Source organism: Peromyscus maniculatus, chromosome 9 (assembly GCF_049852395.1).
Source record: "Peromyscus maniculatus bairdii isolate BWxNUB_F1_BW_parent chromosome 9, HU_Pman_BW_mat_3.1, whole genome shotgun sequence".
NCBI lineage: Eukaryota > Metazoa > Chordata > Mammalia > Rodentia > Cricetidae > Peromyscus > Peromyscus maniculatus.
In genome coordinates this window covers 28629319-28649725 of record NC_134860.1, presented here as the reverse complement: position 1 = coordinate 28649725, position 20407 = coordinate 28629319, and the positions used below count along the sequence as shown (strand labels likewise).

Here is a 20407-nt window from a genome sequence, read left to right as displayed (position 1 = left end):
TGACCAAAGGGGCAAGTGTGAGTTGGAACTGCAGTCTTCTCTGGGGTGGAAATTTGGTCTGAGCAATAGACTGGAGCAGATACAGAAACAGACCTGGCACTGTTCTCATACAACGGCCCACACTGAGACAGGGTATGTACCTGTTCCTCCTCAGGGAAAAGACTGCCGAACATACCCCAAAACGGTCAGTGCAGAGGCAATCTACGCCCTCATGCCATGTGAAGAGGACACAGCAGCCCCGCATTCAGACCTCTTCCTGTGAGTGACTACCCAGCGGAGGGCTGGTAACCGCCCTCCACTCCCCTGACATACTGAGCGGAAGGCAGCCAGCCGCCCTGCTCCGGTGAAGCGCTGCACACAGACTCTGCACCCTAATGCTGCTCTCTTTCAGACATGCCTTGTTTAATTCCTAGTTTCGAGTTGGTGAACCAGCTTTGCCCTTCCAAACCCCTTCGCCACTACCCCCACGTTCTTGTTTGTTTGTTTGTTTGTTTGTTTGTTTGTTTAGGTTTCCCAAAGAAAACAGGTTAGCTTGGAGGCATGCCTTTGCCCTCCTGAGTGCTGGGATTATTTGAGATAGGTTGCATTCACTCACCACTTTCTCTTTTCATTCTATCTGGTGGCGCACGCCTTTAATCCCAGCACTCGGGAGGCAGAGCCAGGCGGATCTCTGTGAGTTCGAGGCCAGCTTGGACTACCAAGTGAGTTCCAGGAAAAGGTGCAAAGCTACACAGAGAAACCCTGTCTCGAAAAACCAAAAAAAAAAAAAAAAAAAAAAAAAAAGATTCATTTATTCATTTTGTGTGCATTGGTGTTTTGCCTGCATGTGTGTCTGTGTGAGGGCATCGGGTCCCCTGAACTGGAGTTACAGACAGTTGTGAGCTGCCATGTGGGTGCTGGGAATTGAACCTGGGTCCTCTGCAAGAGCAGCCAGTGCTCTTTTCATTCTATCTTTAACTGCGGCTGCCTTATCTCTTCCCTTCCTCAGCTCTTCGGTTTACTGCTTCTATTTTTGGAGCCCTTGCTGTGAGGCCAGCCCTTAGTGTTCCTCTGCTCACTTTCTTTCCATCCCTGCCCTCAGTTACAGACATCAGTATACACCATGCTTTCCCCCTTACTCCAGAAATCGACAGGAACTGAAGAGGCAGCCTATTCAGTTGGCTGCACCATATTCTCACTCTGGGCATATCCAGCAGTCATGGAGAACTCAGCAGGGAGCACTCTCCTCTCAACAGACACTGAACAGGCACCGGCAGGGCTTAGCTAACTGGCTACACCTCTAGTCCCGCAGGTGAAGGACGCCTCAGCCTCGCTCCACAGTCAACCATGAACACTGAAATGTTTCCACTGGAAGAACATGAGTGATTTTTTTAATCTGACCAGAAACATAATTCCATCTGTGCAAATCTCAACACAAAAACACAGAAAGCATGAAAGGCAAGGTAATGTGGCTCCTCCAAAGATTACCAATTCCACAGTAATGTATTCCAATGAAAGCAGGTAAGATGAAATCCCAAAAATTCTAAAACAATTGAAAAATGTTTAACAAGATCAAAGAGAACAAGAATAAACTCTAGAATGAATTCAAAGTGAAGATAAACAAAATACTAAATGAAATAAGGATATGAAAACAGCATACAAGAAAGAAATTCAATAAAGAAAAATATTGAAAAACTCAAATTAAAATTTGGAAATGAAGACCTCCGTTAGTCAAACTATCAAAGCACCATGGGAAGTATCACCTATGGGTCAAGTGAAAGACAGAGTGGCAGGACTTGGAGACCAGATAGATGAGGTAGAACATTCAGACACTGACAAGAATAAATGAAGAATGTATGGATAGAACATGGAAGATCTGAGTGGTACCAGTAGAAGGCCAAATTATCAATCATGGACACTGAAGAAGTAAATGCTGTTCACATAAAAAATATATTAAACAAAAACCTAACAGACAGTATTCCAAATCGAAGCAAGAGATGGCCACCTAGATACAAGAAACACTAAAAACTAAATAAACAAGACTCAAAGAAAACTTTCCAATGTCATATTATCATTAAATGACTAAATATAAAGAACCCTCCCCCCCCCAAAAAAAAAGGAGATTAAAAGCTTCAAGGGTACCAAATCAGATAGAAAGGCAAATTTATCAGAAAAACTGCCAGTTTCTCAAAAGAAATCCTATGAACCAAGAGGACACAAAATTATGAATTCCATGTTCCAAACAATAGTGATTTTCAGTCCAGATGATCCATCACAGTCATGGTTCAGAACTGAAAAAGAAAGAAAAACTCTTCATGATACACATGGGTGGAACTGATGACTCTGAAGTCTGCACTATAAAATATAACTGAAGGAAGCCTAGATACTGAAGAGCATAACATTTCCATGAGGCAACAGAAAAGAACAAACCAGGCTAGACCATCAAACAAACAAGGAAGGATTAGGAACAAACCAAACATTATAAAACAACAAAATGAAAGAAAATAATACATAAATTTCAACAATTGCTTAAAATACAAACTGCCTTAATTTTCTAACAAGCACAATAAAAGTGACACCAAAGGAAAGGAAATAGTCAAAGTATGCCTATCTGCAAATGACATGATCATGAGCATGAGACCTACAGACTCCACCAGAAAAATTAGCACTGATAACCACTTCCAGAAAACTAGCAGCATACAAAATCAACACCAACAGCTTTCCCATGTACCAGCAGTGAGCACAGGAAGAAAGACATTGGAAAAAGCTTGGTCACAAGAGCTTTCAAAATAAATAAAATGCTTAGGAATAAACCTTAACAAAGAAGTAAAGATCTCAGCCTGGTGGTGGTGGCTCATGTCTTTTTTCCTAGCATTCAGGAGGAAGAGGAAGGCAGATCTTTGAGTTGGAGGCCAGCCTTGTCTACAGAGGTAGTTCCAGGACAGTCAGGGCTACACAATGAAACCCTGTCTTGAGAAAATGTAACAAACCAAACAAATGAAGAGGAAGAGAAGAAGAAGAGGAAGAAGAAGAAGAAGAAGAAGAAGAAGAAGAAGAAGAAGAAGAAGAAGAAGAAAAGAGGAAGAAGATCTCTACAATGTTTATTTTAAAACATGGAGGAAATTGACAGTCTTAGAAAATTTAAAGACCTCCTATGACCATAGAGGGGCTAAATAGTTGGGAATGTCTGTATTACCAAAAGTGTTCTAAAGAATCACTGCAGTTTCCATTAAAATTTCAGTGGCATTTGACACAGAAAAAGAAAAAAATATCCAAAAGCACAAAAGATCTCAGAGAGCCAACAAAATGCTGAACAAAAGGAATATCCTGGAGGCATCACCAAATAGGTTAAGTTATACTGCAGAGTTATAGTAACTAAAACAATGTGGTACCAGCACATAGACCTACAGGCAGATGAGTGGGATACAAGAGAGGACTCACAATTAAACCCACACAGCTACAGCCACTTTATTTTTGAAAGAATGTAAAAACACACACTGAAGAAAAACCAGCATCCTCAACCATGACATGGAAATGGACCTCCATGTGCAGAAAAATGGAAAGAGATCCCAGTATCTCAGAATAACTTTCATGTAATGAAATTATATCATTCAGTGGAAAGTTTATGCAAATGGAGATCACAATATTGTGAAATATTAATTTCAGATTGTTACATTTGTTTATGCTGTGGAACATTTGCTTTAATGATGCAAAGATGTGTTGCATTCTTTTATGCTGCATTTGTTTAACTCTGTGAAGCTATGTTACTTTGCCTGTCTAAAACACCTGATTGGTCTAATATAGAGCTGAACAGCCAATAGTGAGGCAGGAGAAAGGATAGGCAGGGCTAGCAGACAGAGAGAATAAATGGAAGGAGAAAGCTGGAAGAAAAAGAAGAGCAGTGAGCAAGAAAACAAGGAGAGGAGAATGCTAGGGGCCAGCCACCCAGCCAAACAGCCAGTCACAGAATCAGAGTGAAAGTAAGATATATAGGAATAGAGAAAGTGATTTATTTGGGAGCTGGGTGGTGAACCCCCAAAAGAACAAAGAGACAAAAGAGAAAAAGTAGAAAAAACATCACAATATAAAGAGAAATGTGCCAGACATAGAAAAACAAATATCACATGTTTCTCTTACTTGTGGATCATATATATGTATAGAGATGTAGTTTTCTGACACAAAAGCAGAATGGAACCTGGGGAAGGAAGGAGAGGCACGGAAGGTGGGGATTTTAGAATATGGGAGTGAATATAGCTGAATACACTATATACTTGAAAGAAATTGTTTCTGGAAAACACAGCATTATGCATGACGAATATACAACAATTTAACAAAAAACCTAATTTTCATTCCAGGCTCGGGCTTTAGACTAATGATCCACAGACACTATTCACAGCAGCCCTAAGATGGTTCCACCCATTTCAGACTAAGCTGTGGTCACATGTGCATCTGCCAGCACCTGGACTTCTTTGGTGAGGAGCATGAATAACAAACTGCCGGCATTGAAATATCATGTTCTGTAATAATCCCCCAATTAATCATCTTGCTAATAAATATCTAAAGACCACATTTTTTTTCTGGGCTTCCAGCTTCCATGGGAACATTCTGATTGTGACATAATTTTTAAATTAGTGGGTTTATTCATAGTTTTATATTAGTAAATGTCAAGCTTATTACTAATGAGCAAACTGTAAATCCACAGTAGTGCTAATTTTTAACAGTACAAGGAATTAATATGAAGAGAAATAAGGAGACAATTAAAAATTTCCTTAGGGGTAGTTTCTCCCATGAAATTCTGTGCCAAGCAAGTAGCATGAAGCCCCTTTGAGCATGCATTTAGAGAGGATGACAAGAGCTGTGTCACTATAGGGGAAGAACAAAGCCCCCACTCACAACAGAGCACCTCGTTACAGACACCTTCCCTCACAACGCCCCTCTGGCCATTCTATTGAGATTTCCCTGCTGGCCTTTGATTTGCTAAAAGGCACATTTCCAACAAGTTTTCATTTCTTAGTTTTCATTGCTTCCTTACTGATGCTTCCATTCTAATCACTGATGCAATTGCTTTTACTTGAGAAGCCAAAGCTTAGTGTAACACTCAGCTCTTCAAAAGCCATGCTAAGAAAATTCTCTTACCTAGCCAGGGTTTTCTAACACTGACTTCCTTTCTCCACTAATCTACTGAGTGGAAGCATATGTGTCTATGGCTTCTTAACCTCCCAGTTCTAGACTCTGAGAAGCATCTGCCTTTTGTGGGGACTTATGACACTTCCCTATACAGCCATCCTACAAACACTCTCAAGCAAACACAACTGTTTTTCAAACCTTCTTAAAGCTTCAGTCTATTTGTTAAGATGTTGGAGGCTTCCTGCACTAGTGGCCATGGAAACCACCTGTCTTATGATGGCAAGAGGTCTTTCCTGCATTTTTCCTGGAAGTGTGCCAGGTTGCTGGAGACCAGATAGTGTCCTACATTTTAGGAAGTCAAATACAGGTTTTTTGTGTGATAGTTCCCAAAGGGTCCAGATCACAGTTAATAATATGAAACTATGACATGGTTTGCTCTGGTTGGGGAACTTCATAGTTTTAAGTACATAAGCAAGCCAATGTACCAATAACTATAGGATCAAGGAGTCACTGTCTTCCCTCACCATGGCTATCACCCCAATCTGTCATATAAGAATGAGGTCTTAACCCCAAGAATGAGGTATGCATCAATTAGCATGGCACATGAAGGTGTGTTTGAGGCCATCCTACTCCCATCCCACCCATTTCTCCAAGACAAGCCAAATACACAGCCTGCATACAAACATAAGTATACATTTGATTCTCCACCTCATATAGATGATGATCTATATGATCCTTAGAGGCAGGGAAAGCTGTCTAAGACCATGTTGCTTATCAGCCTGCCCTAAAACTCAGGCTTCAGCAGTGTATGATAGGCAAAACAGCTTTGAAGGACTGATCAGTTCCCATTCAACTCAGAGAATCTACAGGTAAACATAAACTTTACTCAGGCTAGAAACCTAGTGGATTTCCACTGAGAGGCCAGGTTGACAGCATGAGTCTATAGGAAGAACCATGTGGGCCTTGCCTGGCCTGCTCACCATGAAGACTCTGAGATATGCACCTTTCCCAGCACAGGTAGCTGGGAAAAGGTGGAAGGAGACTCCTCTCCTACTTTAGGTTATAAGCTTTTCATCACAAGCATGTCAGCCTCAGCTCAGTATCAGGTTGTCTCTAGGCAGCATAGAGGACATTCATCCTGACATGGTATGTGTGGTGGCAAGGCATAGGCAGAGGGAAGATGGAAATAAGAGCCCCAGATAGATGCTAGAGAGAGAGTTCCTTTCCTGAGAAAACACAAGCCTGTCACTTGCCCTCACACCCACAGCCACTAGCACATGGTCAATGGATATCAGATAAATGCAAAGTGAATTCACTCCCTGCCCCTTCCCATGGCCATGTTGCTAGTACTTAAGTTCTGTTGAAAGCACTTTGGAAAAGCCTACTGTTCCCATCTAAAGGATGGTCTATTTAAGAACCCACCCTCTCCCAAACAAAGAATCAATGTAGCTGATATTTAACCTAATGGGTGGGTTACAGTGGGAAAGTGCATCTCAGACCTTCACTGTGGTAAAGAAGCAGAAAGACCTATGCCTCACTTATTTTTAATAAAATATATTTTTTGATTACTTGGAAATTTCACACATTGTACCCAATCAAATTCACTTCCCAGACCTCCCAGGTCCAGCCGCACTCTGGTGAACTCCTCCAAAACAAAAGAAGAATAAAAAAAGAAAAAATAATAACAAGTCCAATTTGTGTTGCCTGTATAATCACTGGAGCCTGGTCAAACTCTCAGTGAACAGCCCCTTAAAGAAAACTGAGTTCTTTCCACCCCATCCCTTCTGGAAGCCATCAACTGAAGGGCTACACTTCACCATCTCTATCACAGTATTTAAAAGTTCTCTTCAATAGCTTCCTGTCTGGACTGTTTCTATGTCTCTCATTCTCAAGAGCGAGTCCAAAGTCATCAATACCACTGCTAAAGAAGCTTCTCTGCCTTTCATAGTCAACAGCAGCACAGATCATGGACTTCCACGTGGTTTCTAGATACAGCGCGGGCCATGGACATCAACAAGGCTTCAGGTGACAGCACAGATTATAGATATCCCCAAGGCCTTTGGAGGGAACATGATCCCTGAATATTGCCATGGTCCTATAGCAGCAGCATGGACCACAGACATCAACATGGCCTCAGGTGGCAGCCCAGGTCACACACATTAACATGCAGGTCAAGCTTTTGTGTAGCTATTTTTTCAAAATACCTGGACACAGACTGTGTATGTATGTAGGTGTGTGTGTACAAGTATGCACAGGTATGTATATGTATATGGAAGCCAGAGGATAATTTTGGGTGTTCTTTAGGTACAATGTAACATTTATAATATTTATTTATTTATTTATTTATTTATTTATTTATTTATTTATTTACTTACTTACTTACTTGCTTATTGAAACAGGGTTTTTCACTGGCTCAGAATTCATTAAGAGGACCCAATTCAAATCCCTGACTAATACTTTACCAACTGAGTCAGCTCCCCAGCTCCAAGACAAATTCTTATCAACAAAATTAATTTATTTCCACTCTCCCCTTTGCTTTTGATGATTAAGACAGTTACAGCCAAGCTGTAAAAGCACAAATTTCTGTAAGCTGACATTGATAGAGTAAAGGACAGTTAAAGAATGTTTGAGCAATTTTTCCCCAGCCTCAGTTGAGAAAAAAAAGTCAACTTCTATCATGGATGTTGAAATGACCAAATCTGCAATAGCCATTTGGACAGAGTACAGGTGAATAGTCCAATTCTTCCTGGAGAAATGAACAAAAAAGACCCAGACCATTATCCAAGGTGACTTAAAAAGATAGCCCAGGGACTGAAATTTGTGGTTCTGATACCATTTGAAGAAAAATGAAGGTGAGGCCAGATCCCTGGTGGCTCATTCTTTCTCAATAATGCCTGCACCCGTGCTTGGCTGTGTCAGTACACAATGGTCTCGGACCAAATGGTGCCATCTTTAGCAGCCTCTAGAGAAGAGGAAAAGATTCTGAAAAAGTAAAATCATTTAAAAGGACTGCTATTGATGACTTAATATCAAAACACATTCTATTTCTTATTGCTCAGGATATATAAATCTGAAAAATACAATTTTTAAATAGATAGAAAAGTATGAAAGTTATCAAATTATTGTTAGATAAAGTAATAATCGACAAAGTTGATTATTAGAAACTTGATGACCTCATGTTTAGTCTAGTACTTCCTTCTATGTGTTTAGTTCAGGTGCTTCTTCATTATTCAGCAAATAAGCAGTTTGTTAGGTGCTAGATATATAGTAAAGGATTTGGTCGCCACTTGTGTTCAGTTTGGCTTGTGGCAACAACTCCCTGTTATTGCACTTGATAACTACATGGTTTACTGTTCCCTTCACAATGATGAGGAGAAAGCAGTAACTGAAATAATCAGGCTCCAATCTCTGATCCAAAAGAAAAAGCAAAGCCAGGTAGAAGACACAATTTTCAGACAGTTAGGTGATCTGGGCAAGAATAGAATGGTTTAATGTAGTTGACATGACATTGGGACATACTGGAGATTAGATGGCCAGGTGAGGCTCCTCAAAGACAAAGGAGTTAGGAAGCAAACTATGCAGGCTAGTTGTTAGTTAGAATGGCCTGCTCATCTCCCATCCCCAGGATTCAAGAGTAAGGTACACTTCACTTCAAAGAACAAGAGAGTTTGCCAAGTCAGAGGGCCCAATACTAGACAACCCCCTCTTACCACTCAGATGAGAGGAATATGAATTCTCTGCAGCCCCACTACACACACAAATTTACTCGATCAGAATCTGCAACAATTTGATCCCTAGGTCAATCATTTATTTCCTAAGACTTGGCTAAGTCCTGAGCTAGCCAGCTTGGCTAAGACTAAAAGCCACATCCTATCTATTTCTTCTTTTTTGATTCACTATTTGAGAACTATGAGAATCAAAGAGGAAGGATAGGGGTTGCTTTGGAGGGAGGCCTCTCTAGACCCTTAAGGAAAACTTTGTCCAAGCTAAACTTGAACAAAATACACAGAAATAAGGCTAAAGCATTTAAACTTTGCTGATATGAATTGGTATCATTTGGGAGTGGATTAAGCAAGAGAGTTTTATGAAATTTGTAGAGAAGAGTCTGCATACTTCAAAGAGAATGGAATACACAGCCAAGCAGGAGCGCAAGAAATGCTGAGTATGAAGGGGAGCCAGAGGCCAACGGGAAGGACTTGAATCAGTAAGGGAGAAGTGAGCAGAGGAAGACATGGTCACATCTGGAAACATTTAAAAGACTCAGTAAGACTTGTTAATGGGTGGAATTATGGGGTTGCAGTAGGGCAACAAACCAGCACTTCCACTTAGCACAGCACTTAGCACAGAGTGATATACTACCAAGCAACTTCCTGGCCCTACGGTCCACCTAGAACTGCTCTGATTCCAAATGCAAAATGAAAGAGTTGAAAACTACACACCTCTTTGAGTCGAAGGGTAATGCCATAATGCCTAGTTCCTACCTCTCTCTTACCTGCTTTACCCTAAAAAAAAAAAAAAGATATCAGAGAAATATAGCATTGATGTCAGAATAGAGGAAAATAATACTGATTTTAAAACAAAATGAACAGTAGCTGAAATTAAATAGACAAGTGAAGAAAACCCTGGTTTAAAAACCAGAACCCTGAGTTGCCATGCTACATAGTCAAAGGTTGGCAGTGGTTGTCAAAGCATCATCAGATCTCAACACTTCAGAAACAGAGCCTAACTCCTGAAGCAAAGAACTAAAACTCGTGTCTGGAAGCCAACCTTTAAGTCTCTAGAAAGGCCACTTCTAAAGAGTTCTTCAGCTGTAAGTCGAGCTCCTCTTCTTGACCTTGCTCTTTATTGGAAGGAGAAGCTATTCTGAGGTCAGCAGCCACCATCTCCACTTATGGGGTGAAGCATCCTCAGAAAAGTCACCACCTACTCTAGTTGCCTTGAGCACACTTTCAAAGAACTCCTCATGGTGGAGAACCTCTTTCCTTTCAAAAGTCTGTTCTTTCCTGTCTACCCTGACTGGTAAAGCCAAGCCCCTCACCCTCCCCATCCCCAGCACAACTTCCTCCAATCACACATTTGTGTTCCAGGCCTGAAACCCAAATGTGTTTCCTATCATAGCTGAACTATTTTTGTATACATTTTCTACCAAATCCAGCAGAAGGTTGACAAAGGGCAAGGTAGAATTCCAGGCAATATTTTTAAAAAGTAGAATTCTATTTTCAGGTTCTGGGATATAGAATAGTTAGTTGCCTCTGAGTTCATGTTGATACCAGCATTTCTCTTTCTGTGTGCTTCTGGGGATACCTCATGGTCATGCAAGGAAATGAATCCAGTTCCTTCCAGCATTCTAAGAAAGGACAGAAATTTTTTTCCCCAAAGGAGAATTTTATTCCAAAGCCAACTATTTTACAAATTGGATTCAAGGTTTACCTAATAGGCCATGGTGAGAATCTGTGGGAAGATGGAAGAAAATCCTGCAATTTTCTGTCTTGAGGAACCCTACTTATCTAGGGTATTCTCTATCCTCTGTCTCCCTTCCCTCCTTCCTTCCTTCCTTCCCTCCTTTCTTTCTTTCTTTCTTTCTTTCTTTCTTTCTTTCTTTCTTTCTTTCTTTCTTTCTTTCTTTCTTTCTTTCTTTCTTTCTTTTTCTTCCTTCCTTCCTTCCTTCCTTCTTTTCTTCTATTCTTCCTTTCTTCCTATCTACCTACCTACCTATCATCTATCTATCTATCCATCTATCTATCTTTATGCCCATGTTTAAATCTGCATCAAAACAGTTTTTTTTAAATAAACTCCAACTCTGCTTCCAAAGGAAGGAAGAAGGAAAAAAGGGAGGGAGGGAGGGAGGGAGGGAGGGAGGGAGGGAGGGAGGGAGGGAAAGAAGGAAGGGGAGAGGAAGAGAGAGAGGGAGGGATCAAGAGGTAAAGGCAAGGGAGGGACGATGGGGGAAGAAGCAGGGAGTCATCCCTACTTCTCTGAACACACGTCTCTAAGGTTATCTTTGTGTTTGAGGATTACAGTGGTTTCTATTTCCCAGCATCTCTATTTGCCTGTCGGAAATGCTTTGCAGTTTAGTGCCCTGGGATGTTTTGTTTGTTCATCTGCTCTGTCTACGCAGCCCATGCTGGCCTGGAACTTTTTTTCCTATGCCTTTTTTTCCTGTGCCTCAGCCACTTGTGTGCTGGGATTACAGGCACACAACAACAGGCCTGCGGGTATGTTTTAAGATGCAACACCTTGAGATGTGATTTGCATATAATCAGGTCACTAGCGTGCAAGATTTCAGGGGTTTTCATATATTTACCCACTTGTGCAGCCATCATCTCAATTGATTTAGGACATTTCTACTGTTACAGGGCAGGTGGGGGGGGTCCTTTTGAGAATTTCAGAGCCCACTCTGTGCCTCTCATCAATTAAATCATTGTCTGCTGGTGGGACACAGGTGCATGGAGTTTGTGATGCTCCCTGGGTGATCTCAAGGGACAAGTGAGTTTTGGGAGCAATACTGCATAGGGCACTGGAAAAGAAACACATAGAAATAAAGATATGGACATGTTTACCATAAAGATAAGTCTAAATTATCATAATCCCAAAGAGGTTTCAGGGAAATCCTTCTTGAAGATAAAGATAAAGAGAAGGGTATCCTAAAGAATTATACTTCAACTTGTTTAAGCTGGGTGAAATGATCAGTTTCTCATCATGAACACATTTTCAGAGTATGAAGTACTCTGAGCATCTAAGATGTGAACAAGAGCATTGGTGATGGAGAGACCAGAAAAGGTGGGGGTGGGGAGCATGGTAATTCCAGTAGTTTCCCAGTTTGATGTACTTCTCATAAGCTCTGGGTTGGTCTTCAGGATGCTAGTGACGAATAGTTCCTTTGTGAAATCTCTTCCCACCAAGTGTTTTATGCACTGCACCATTAACACTGCAACAGCATCTCACAGAGCACTTACTCGCCAGTACAGCCTTCACAGCTGAGCGTCACTCAGCGCAGTGACAACTCTCCAGAGCTTGAGTAACACCCACATTGAAACAAAACCCACCTCCACATCCTTGGCACTTGTTTTGGCACAGTAGACTGTGTTTGTTGGACTGAACCACAGTGAATTCACAATTACTGTTAAGCAAGAAGAAAGAAAAAAGGGCACTCACCCCAAAGACTCAGAACACTTAGTGGCTGCTGTAGCTTGCAGAAGACAGGTAAATAAGACCTACAATTTTTCTCTATAAGGCACAATCTGAGAAGAAACATTTTGGGCACTTAATAACTCCAATGAGTAAGTGGCATGACCACACGCTGTTATTAAGAACACTGAATGATGTATTACCAACATTGGAGATCAAGAAAAAAATGTCATCCAGGGAAAGAAGATTAATTAATATCAATTAATTTTCTTTTAAGGAACAGATTATGCAGAGTCTTTAGGCTTCTGAGGAGAATGTGAGAAAATTTTACAGTATGCAGGAATTTGCATATAGCCTGGGAATAAAAAGCAGATCACCAAAGTTGTTCCCTGGGGTATGTTCAAGAAGGAGAACAAAGGCCAGTGGCATTTCTGTTAGTGTGCAGTCCTGGGGTAGGAAGGAAAGAAAAGCAGGCTGTAGAGGAAACAGAGAAAGCTTATAGGTTGAAAAGAAAAATTTAATTACAATGGAGCTGTATAGTTACACAATATGCAGTACTATTAAGTACCCTCAGCCAGAAGTAGAGTACTTTTTAGAAATACAAAATGCAGAAAGGATCAGAAAGCAAGTTAACAAGAGCCCCAGGTAAAGTCCATTAGACCAGGAACTCTTTTCTTAGCATCCTTCAAGTACAAGATAATCACGCCTGATTTGCAGCGCATGAATAGAATACAAGAGACTCACCATCTAGCAAACTGGGGCAAGTCATTTCTTTGCTTTTCATTTCTAAATTGAAAGCTTAGACCAAGATAATGCTCCCCAAGTTTGCTACAGATTTAACATACATTACTTAAAGAAAACACCCCATGTTTAAATAGCATTGGGAAGCAATAAGATAATCTTGCTGCAAGGTTTCTGTCTTATAGGATTCACAGAAGGTCTGTTGCATTAAAGTCCACTTGCAACTGCAAAATATAACCTCTAGGATTTCACTAACTAAAGACCCCTACTCTCCAGCCTCCTCTCTTGCTCTCTCTATTTATCTTGTGCATGCATGTGTTTGTTGTGGTGGTGTTGGTGGGAGTACACATTTGTTGTTACCTGTGGAGCCCAGAGGTCAACCTCAACTGTAGTTTCTCAGGTACCAACCACCATGTTTTTTGAGACAGGGTCTGACCAGTATGGGGCTTGCAGAGTATGATTGCTTAGCTGGCCTGGAGCTCAGGGATCCATCTGTCTCCACCTCTACAGCCCCAAGGTTACAGACTTATGCCCCTACACTAGACATTTTTATGTGGGTTCTGGGGTGGTACTTAGGTCCTTACCAACTGAGCTCTCTCCTTAGTCTCTAACCAAATAACTATTTGGGGATAGACTAAATCAAGTGATTGCCTTTTGCTGAATACTCCATATGACTTGCAAGTCTATTTTGTGGTTTTTTGGTGCATAGATTTTTAAATAATGGTCACTTCGAATCAACAGCACAAAATAACAGCATTCACTATGCTAACTATTTACAAAAAGTAAATGCAAAAATCTCCAATTTCAATGCAGCCTGAAAAATAAGTAACTAGCCTTTTTCTGCACACACACATACACACATACACACACACACACACACACACACACACACACACACTTTTATTTTAATTATTCTAAACAGAATCCTTAAGCTAGATTTACTTTGTATTTCATAAGTAATACCTTTTCTCTTTATTGGATATACCCATTATACTTTAGGCATGTTTATAAATAAGGTAGAAACTTGATAAATATAATAGATATGACAATAAAAAATAAATAAAATCTACAGCCAATACTATAAAAAGATCACACACACACACACACACACACACACACACACACACACACACACACACACACACGCACCACCTCCATGCTGTCCTGAACCTGACTCTGAATTTCATCAGCTTTCTCTTTGTACCTGGTGGCTTCTTCCCTTCTCTGCACATCACAGTTGTCATCTACGTTCTAGAACAGAAACCAAAGTCAACAATCCATGGATGGAAAAGAGTATCTTGAAAGGGAGATAAAGGGTCAAGTTGAGAATTTGTCTTAATCCAGGTCACATGTCCCTGCCATAATCTACTGTGGGAAGAAGAGCTGGCTGGTTCCTGGGTCTATAAAAAGGAAATAGGTCCTAACAACCGGACCCAGGAAGTCAGTGAGTTCTTCAAGCACCACTATTAACTTGCCTCTAGTGGCAGCATTGTTGATGGACACTAGCCCTTTAGTTCATTCTTGTGACTGGTTTAAGGTAGCTTCTGTTATCCTCCAGTTTGGATCATGTAGTGCCCCCAAGATGAAATAAATCTCCCAAGTCCCAAAGCTACTGAGTGCCAGGCTATCAGACTCATACCAAAGTCAAGGCCAAGGCTGAAATTCTTCACCACACTTGCCCCACTTTCGAGCAGATACACCTGCACTAGGATGCTGAGGCACCTGCACAGAGCTCTGGAATGGCAAAGGAGGGAAGATTCAAAGACAAGGGACGTTATGGGAACCTGAGAAAGAAGCCCCAACCTAGGAGAAGGTTGAAGCCTCTGCCAGCAGAGAAGCAAGAATTCCAGCATAATTAACAACTACCTAAGGGTTCTTCCCCTTCCCAACCGTAAACCTGCAGTTTCCTAGGAATCTCACCAGAATCTACAGGAAAAGGGCCGTACTAAAGCTCTTGTGCAATACTAGTGTGTCTAGTTTCACCCTCTCAAGTTACAAGTCCAGCTAATGCTCCTCCAGAGCTACCCTACATTCTCACTTAGCTTTTTTAAATTTTTAGAGGTGTGTGTGTGTGTGAAGGTACCCTTGGAGGTCAGATGAGGACACTGAATTGTCTGGAGCTAGAGTTACAAGGGGTCATCTTTCCCGATGTGAGGGAAAGAAGCGAACTCAGGTTCACCGCGAAAGTGGTGTGTGCTCTTCAGCCTCCAGGACGGCTGCCAAGTGATCTCCTGAGATGTGATTGAGAACCACCAAAATGACTGTATTAAAATATCTATAATACAATCTTCAACTCCTTCTCATACTGGCTAGTCCTGAAACTCTTTTCCGTACTGAAGCAACAAATTCTATTTTGGTCTGAGGTGAGGCTCCTAAAAGACTCAGTCAAGTCCTCAGGCTGTTGAGGGTGACAGTGAAGAGCTGTATCTCTCCCCAGGATGCTGCCACATTTCACTGGGAAACCACCAGGGGAAGTCCCAAGAACAATGGTGCCCATCCCCGATGATGTTTTGTTTTCTCTCCAAAAGTATTCATGTTTGAGGTTTGAATTTCTGCTGAAAAGGAAAGGAAATACAATTTTTCTCCCCGATTCCAGTGCCCAAAACAAAGCCCCATCAAGAGTAAAGAGAGTTATAATTGCAGAAAAAGTCTTCCTCCAACATTGTTATCCATCCCAGCAGCCTCCAGAGTGGACTTTTGTACAAGGGGAACTAATGGTACCTGTGTTTCCAAGTGGAGGACTGATCCACAGGATGTAGAGAAGGCCCAGGAAGCAGAAGACAGTTCAGACAGGCAGTTCTCTGCTGTGGCTCTCGGGAAGTGAGATCAAAGGTTAGCCGCCCCAATTAAAAGCTGGGGCGGGGGTGGGGCAAACCACTCTCTCTCCGAGGATTCTGACCTTTTTCCCTGATTAGATAAGGCTGAGGCTCATGCTTCCTGGTAAGCCACTGTGCGCTCACTTACGTTTGTGAGCTTTTCAGTATGTTTTTCTATTTCCTAACTAAACAATGATGCTCGCCACAAGGGAGTTAAGCAGTCTGGAGGTGAGGGGGTAACTTTTCCATACGGCCTCTTCCTGGGCTCCAGCTCTCAGGGAAGGGACTTTCCCTCTCTCTCGTGAAAAACAGCACTTCAGCAGCAAAGCAACGTCAGCTTGTGGTTTAGCTCAGAAACCGTTAGCCCCACCTTCCCCACTCCCAATAGCTCTCTTCTTACCCCACTGATTTGGAGCAGGGCCCGGAAAGAGTCCCGTGGCTGCAAGGGCTGTGCACTGGAGACTCCTGCTAACTAGAGCTCCAGATGCCTCCTCCAGCCTTCAGGTCCCAGGTCACACGAGACAGGAAAAGTCAGCTTTGGAATCTGAGTTATCGTTTGAAAAGCTGAAAGTATCTTTATTCTAAGTTCCATCTCTAGTCCTAGGTAGAAAGACCTGGCCTTCCAGGCTATCCTAAGGGAGATTACCACCCCACCAGTGAGGTGCTGCACCTGTCCTTCCCAGAAACTGTTCTCCATGAGATGCTTGCTGCCCTTGCAGACAGCTGATGGCATCAGCCTGCCTGTTTCTGAGGACTCAGAAAACTGGAACTTACTGTTTATTGCTTTTTCTGATACTGGCCAAAGGTTAAGAACACTTTCCCTTGCACCCTGGGCTTTCCCACTCTTGCTCTGAAGCCTCCTCTTCCTCTTGCCCTGATGGTTGCTGCAGTTTAATCTGCCTATTGTTTTTCTCTAAACGCTAAGAAAATTGTCCTCAAGCTCCCCTTTGAGTTCCTTTCTAACTTCTCTTATTAATGAGGCGCTGACTCACAAAAGGGATTTTGGTCTCCCTGATAACAATCTTCAACTGGTATCATCTAAATGCCACCTGGGCTGCTCGGCAGCAGGCGGTCAGGCTTGGCTGAAAGGGTGCATTGAGCACAGATGAGCTATTCCATCCAGTACCTCCACCAACATTTGCTAGCAATGGTGACCACTTAAGGATTGGGAAGAGCCCGGGCTTGGACACAGTCCCATTGAACTACACCACGATCCAATGTATCACTTTGAATCCAGGGCCTTCCTTAAGTGTGACCCTAGACCCCCTCCCTACACACTCCAATTCCGGGGCTTAAAACAAAGTTTCACGGCTGATCCACATTAAGAGTGTCCTTGCTCAGCTCGTTTTTCCCTCCATCTGGCACAGTAAGACTGTTTCCAGCCTTCTCAGACCCCCTCCCCTTCCCAGAGAGAATGCCCATGCCCTTGTCCCTGCCTTACATCTCTTCACCCTGTGTTCCCCTTATGCATGGGCTTGTCTCAACTGTTGATGGTGAACTTCCTGAGGTTGGGACACCTGTCTGTCTCCATGTCATCTTGATAGCTCCAAGAACAGGGCATAGACAGGACCATTTGAATTAAGAACTAACAAATGAACTGAAAAATGCACAAACTCCGTCTGCCAAGCATTTTACATTTTAATATATAAGACATGATAGATGGCAATGAGCACTAAGGATCAGAATAAGAAGGAATGCCTGTAGGAATTGCTAGAGACAGTAGACCGCAAGCTAGTTAGGCAGTGACTGTGAATCCTGTTTGCACTGAGGCGGACAAATGAGGAAAAGGTTCTGGACATGGAGACTCATGTCTAGGTACAGCACATGCCAAGATGGAGAATCTGACATGTGGGCTGAGGTTCATCTACCAAAGTTTTTCAATAACAAACCTCATATTTTTACCCATAAACATCAGAAAGTGTACTCTAGCAATCGCCACTTGGTCATGATGTTTAAGAAAGCTGCAGGCACTATAACCAGTAGAAAGAGACTTCACGGGAGACTGTAGAATCAGACTTACCCAAAGAAGAGGAAACCCTTAACGCTTATTGATCAAATGAGATTTCTCTTTGGAAGAATGAAAGAGTGAGAAAGACTGCAGCTCAAAGAGAGACTAATATCTGTGGAGAGCAACCGGCTTCAGAGATAGAATTTATATGTCAGAAGGGAACTTGTACATGGTAATTCTTATATGCAAATACTCACTGAAGCAATAATTTGAGAACAGGTTGTCTATCCATCACAAAACAAGATCTACACTACCTCTCCCTTCTCAATTATGGGCTACTGATGGACCATATAAGAGCAGACATTACTGTTCTGTATCTACCAGCCTCCAATAAATAGCTGCAAAATCATAGCACACAGAAGATAATGGTTAAACTCAGAGGATCTCAAACAACAAAGAAAGAAAGGGCATGAATTCAGGTGGGATTGGGAGCTTATGGAGGTCACACTCATAGGGTGAGGGAGGTTCAAGAGGGTGAGAGGTTACAGTAATCAGAATACTTTACACATGTATGGAACTGTTAAGGAACAAATTCCATAAAATTTACAAAGGAATATAATAGGTAAAACTAAAATTTAAAAATATATAAGGAATGGAAAGAAAGGTAGAGAAAATTTCTGAAGGCAAAAAGATAAGGATGGAGATGAAAAATATGAGGAAGCAGTGAAGAAGGATCCTGGAGAGAGAGCGTGCAGAGATTGCTAAACACTAAGGCTCCAGGGCCAGGGAAGGCTCCAGGGCCAGGGAAGGCCAGGGAAGCAAGCGGGAAGAAATGACAGCTGGTAATTCTTTAGGATTCAATAGCATGTGATGATAAAACAGTTCCTTTGCCCCAAGTCCTTGGAGCATAAGGAAATCTGGGACAATCTGTTCTCTTACCACATTGGGAGAGAAGCTCTTTGTTTCAAAGGTCTGTGGTCAAACACAAGGCTGTGACGGTAATCAATTTATTTCCGTTGAGAGCGAAGTATAAATGAAAGGTCTCTATTTCAGAAAAGGCCATGAAAATGTGAAGACGTTATTATTTGCAAGCTGAGAGGAGAGGTGAGATTCTCTGCCTGGCACATTTCAGAAAGGTTCAATCAGCCGGGGCAAGGGAATGGATTTAAAATAGAAAAGTAATGGGGAAAGGGCTTTATATGAACAGAGACGATGGCTGATGAAAACCATCCCTCCGGAGCCAATTCTATTAATACACACTTACCAGGCAGCTTGGAGAGTTTGAAAAAACCTATATAGTTCTCATTTCCCATAGCTTCTGGGTCTAATTACATATTTGTATCCATATATGTACACACTCTCTCTCTCTCTCTCTCTCTCTCACACACACACACACACACACACACACACACACGTGTTTTTATATAGTGACAGAGAGAGCTGCATATCCAAGTTGTAGTTCCTTACCTTAAAATAGAGGTATATGCTGTCTTTCAAAAACAGAAGAAGAGATGGAAGAGAACTAGGAGGAGGAATAATATTGGCCAGAGGTTGACTGTCTTACTCACCAACCCCCTCATTCACTCCACAAGCAGGAGTTAGCCTATCAGAAACACAGGTTGTTAGCCTATCAGAAACACAGTTTCCGCACCAAGGTTCTGACTACTGAGGCAAGTTAGGAAACAAAGTCTCATGGTTCAATCAAGAGATACATTCCTTCAGGAGTTTAAGATTCAAGAACACAGGCTACTCAGGTGTCTAGAATGCACCCAGGTTCCCCTCTCCTTAATTTATGCCCATACACATTTGTGCCCCATGCCGTGTTGTGGGTCAGCAATAAGAGGGACAATTTAGAGCCTATGACTGCCCATTAATTACCTCACAAAGAAATACTCAGCTGGAAGCTGCAGGAGTGGGTTTAATGAAAGTACCAAATAAGATAGTAATAAATCTCTTGATGAAAATTTAGTCAATGGGGCATTTAATTTGATGGCAGAATCTGCTTTCAAATTATTCAAAAATTGGATTTGTAAGAAAAAACAAAGATGCACAGTCCACTTCACTCAGGCTGTTCCTTAGGAATTTATTTGCTCTTAGAAGATGCCAATGCTGAGACTTTCCTGAATATTTGATTTTACTTGGCGATCATATTACTTCTTTCAATTAAATGACTATATATATATAATTGTCCAGCCACCCTAGGACATTTATGAAAACAAGATGCTGTCTTAATGAGGTGAGCTGCAGAGCGACATTTGACTCATTAGATGCCTCATTAGCTGCTATGAAAACGCAGTTCAGTCTTCTCTTCTCCCTTCCCAGTATTGGCTAACAATGACTCTGTTACTTCAGCCATTCCAGGTGAGTCCAGCTTCAAAGCACACTCTGCATGGGTGGAAGGATCTCTTTAAATTCCCAGAGACCCAAGACAAAGTGTGCTTAACTCCCAGCAGCTCCAGCCCAGCAGTATGGGATGCCAGCACAGGGAGCAGACATTTAAATACACAGAAAGGAACAGAGGACAACTAACTGCCCTCTCAACAGTTGACTGTCATTTGCATTATCTGCCCTTTGTTATTTAGCCTATAGTTTAACATGGGCTTTATCTTGTGTGTGTGTGTGTGTGTGTGTGTGTGTGTGTGTGTGTGTGTGTGTGTTTCCTTGAAAT

At 41.8% G+C, this 20407-nt stretch overlaps 1 protein-coding gene across 11 annotated transcripts in view; it reads right to left on the bottom strand.

The window, feature by feature from the left end:
* The window catches only part of Fhit (fragile histidine triad diadenosine triphosphatase), a 1536882-nt gene that overhangs the window by 829082 nt on the left and 687393 nt on the right, over positions 1–20407 (bottom strand). Inside the window, exon 1 of one of the 11 annotated variants that reach the window (XM_076544516.1) lies at positions 15697–15849. The exons of 9 other annotated variants lie outside the window; for them this stretch is intronic. The gene's annotated coding sequence lies outside the window, so the exon portion shown is untranslated. Of the gene's footprint in view, positions 1–15696; positions 15850–20407 lie in introns of those variants that run through there. One more of the 11 variants, XM_076544517.1, reaches the window with a different exon arrangement.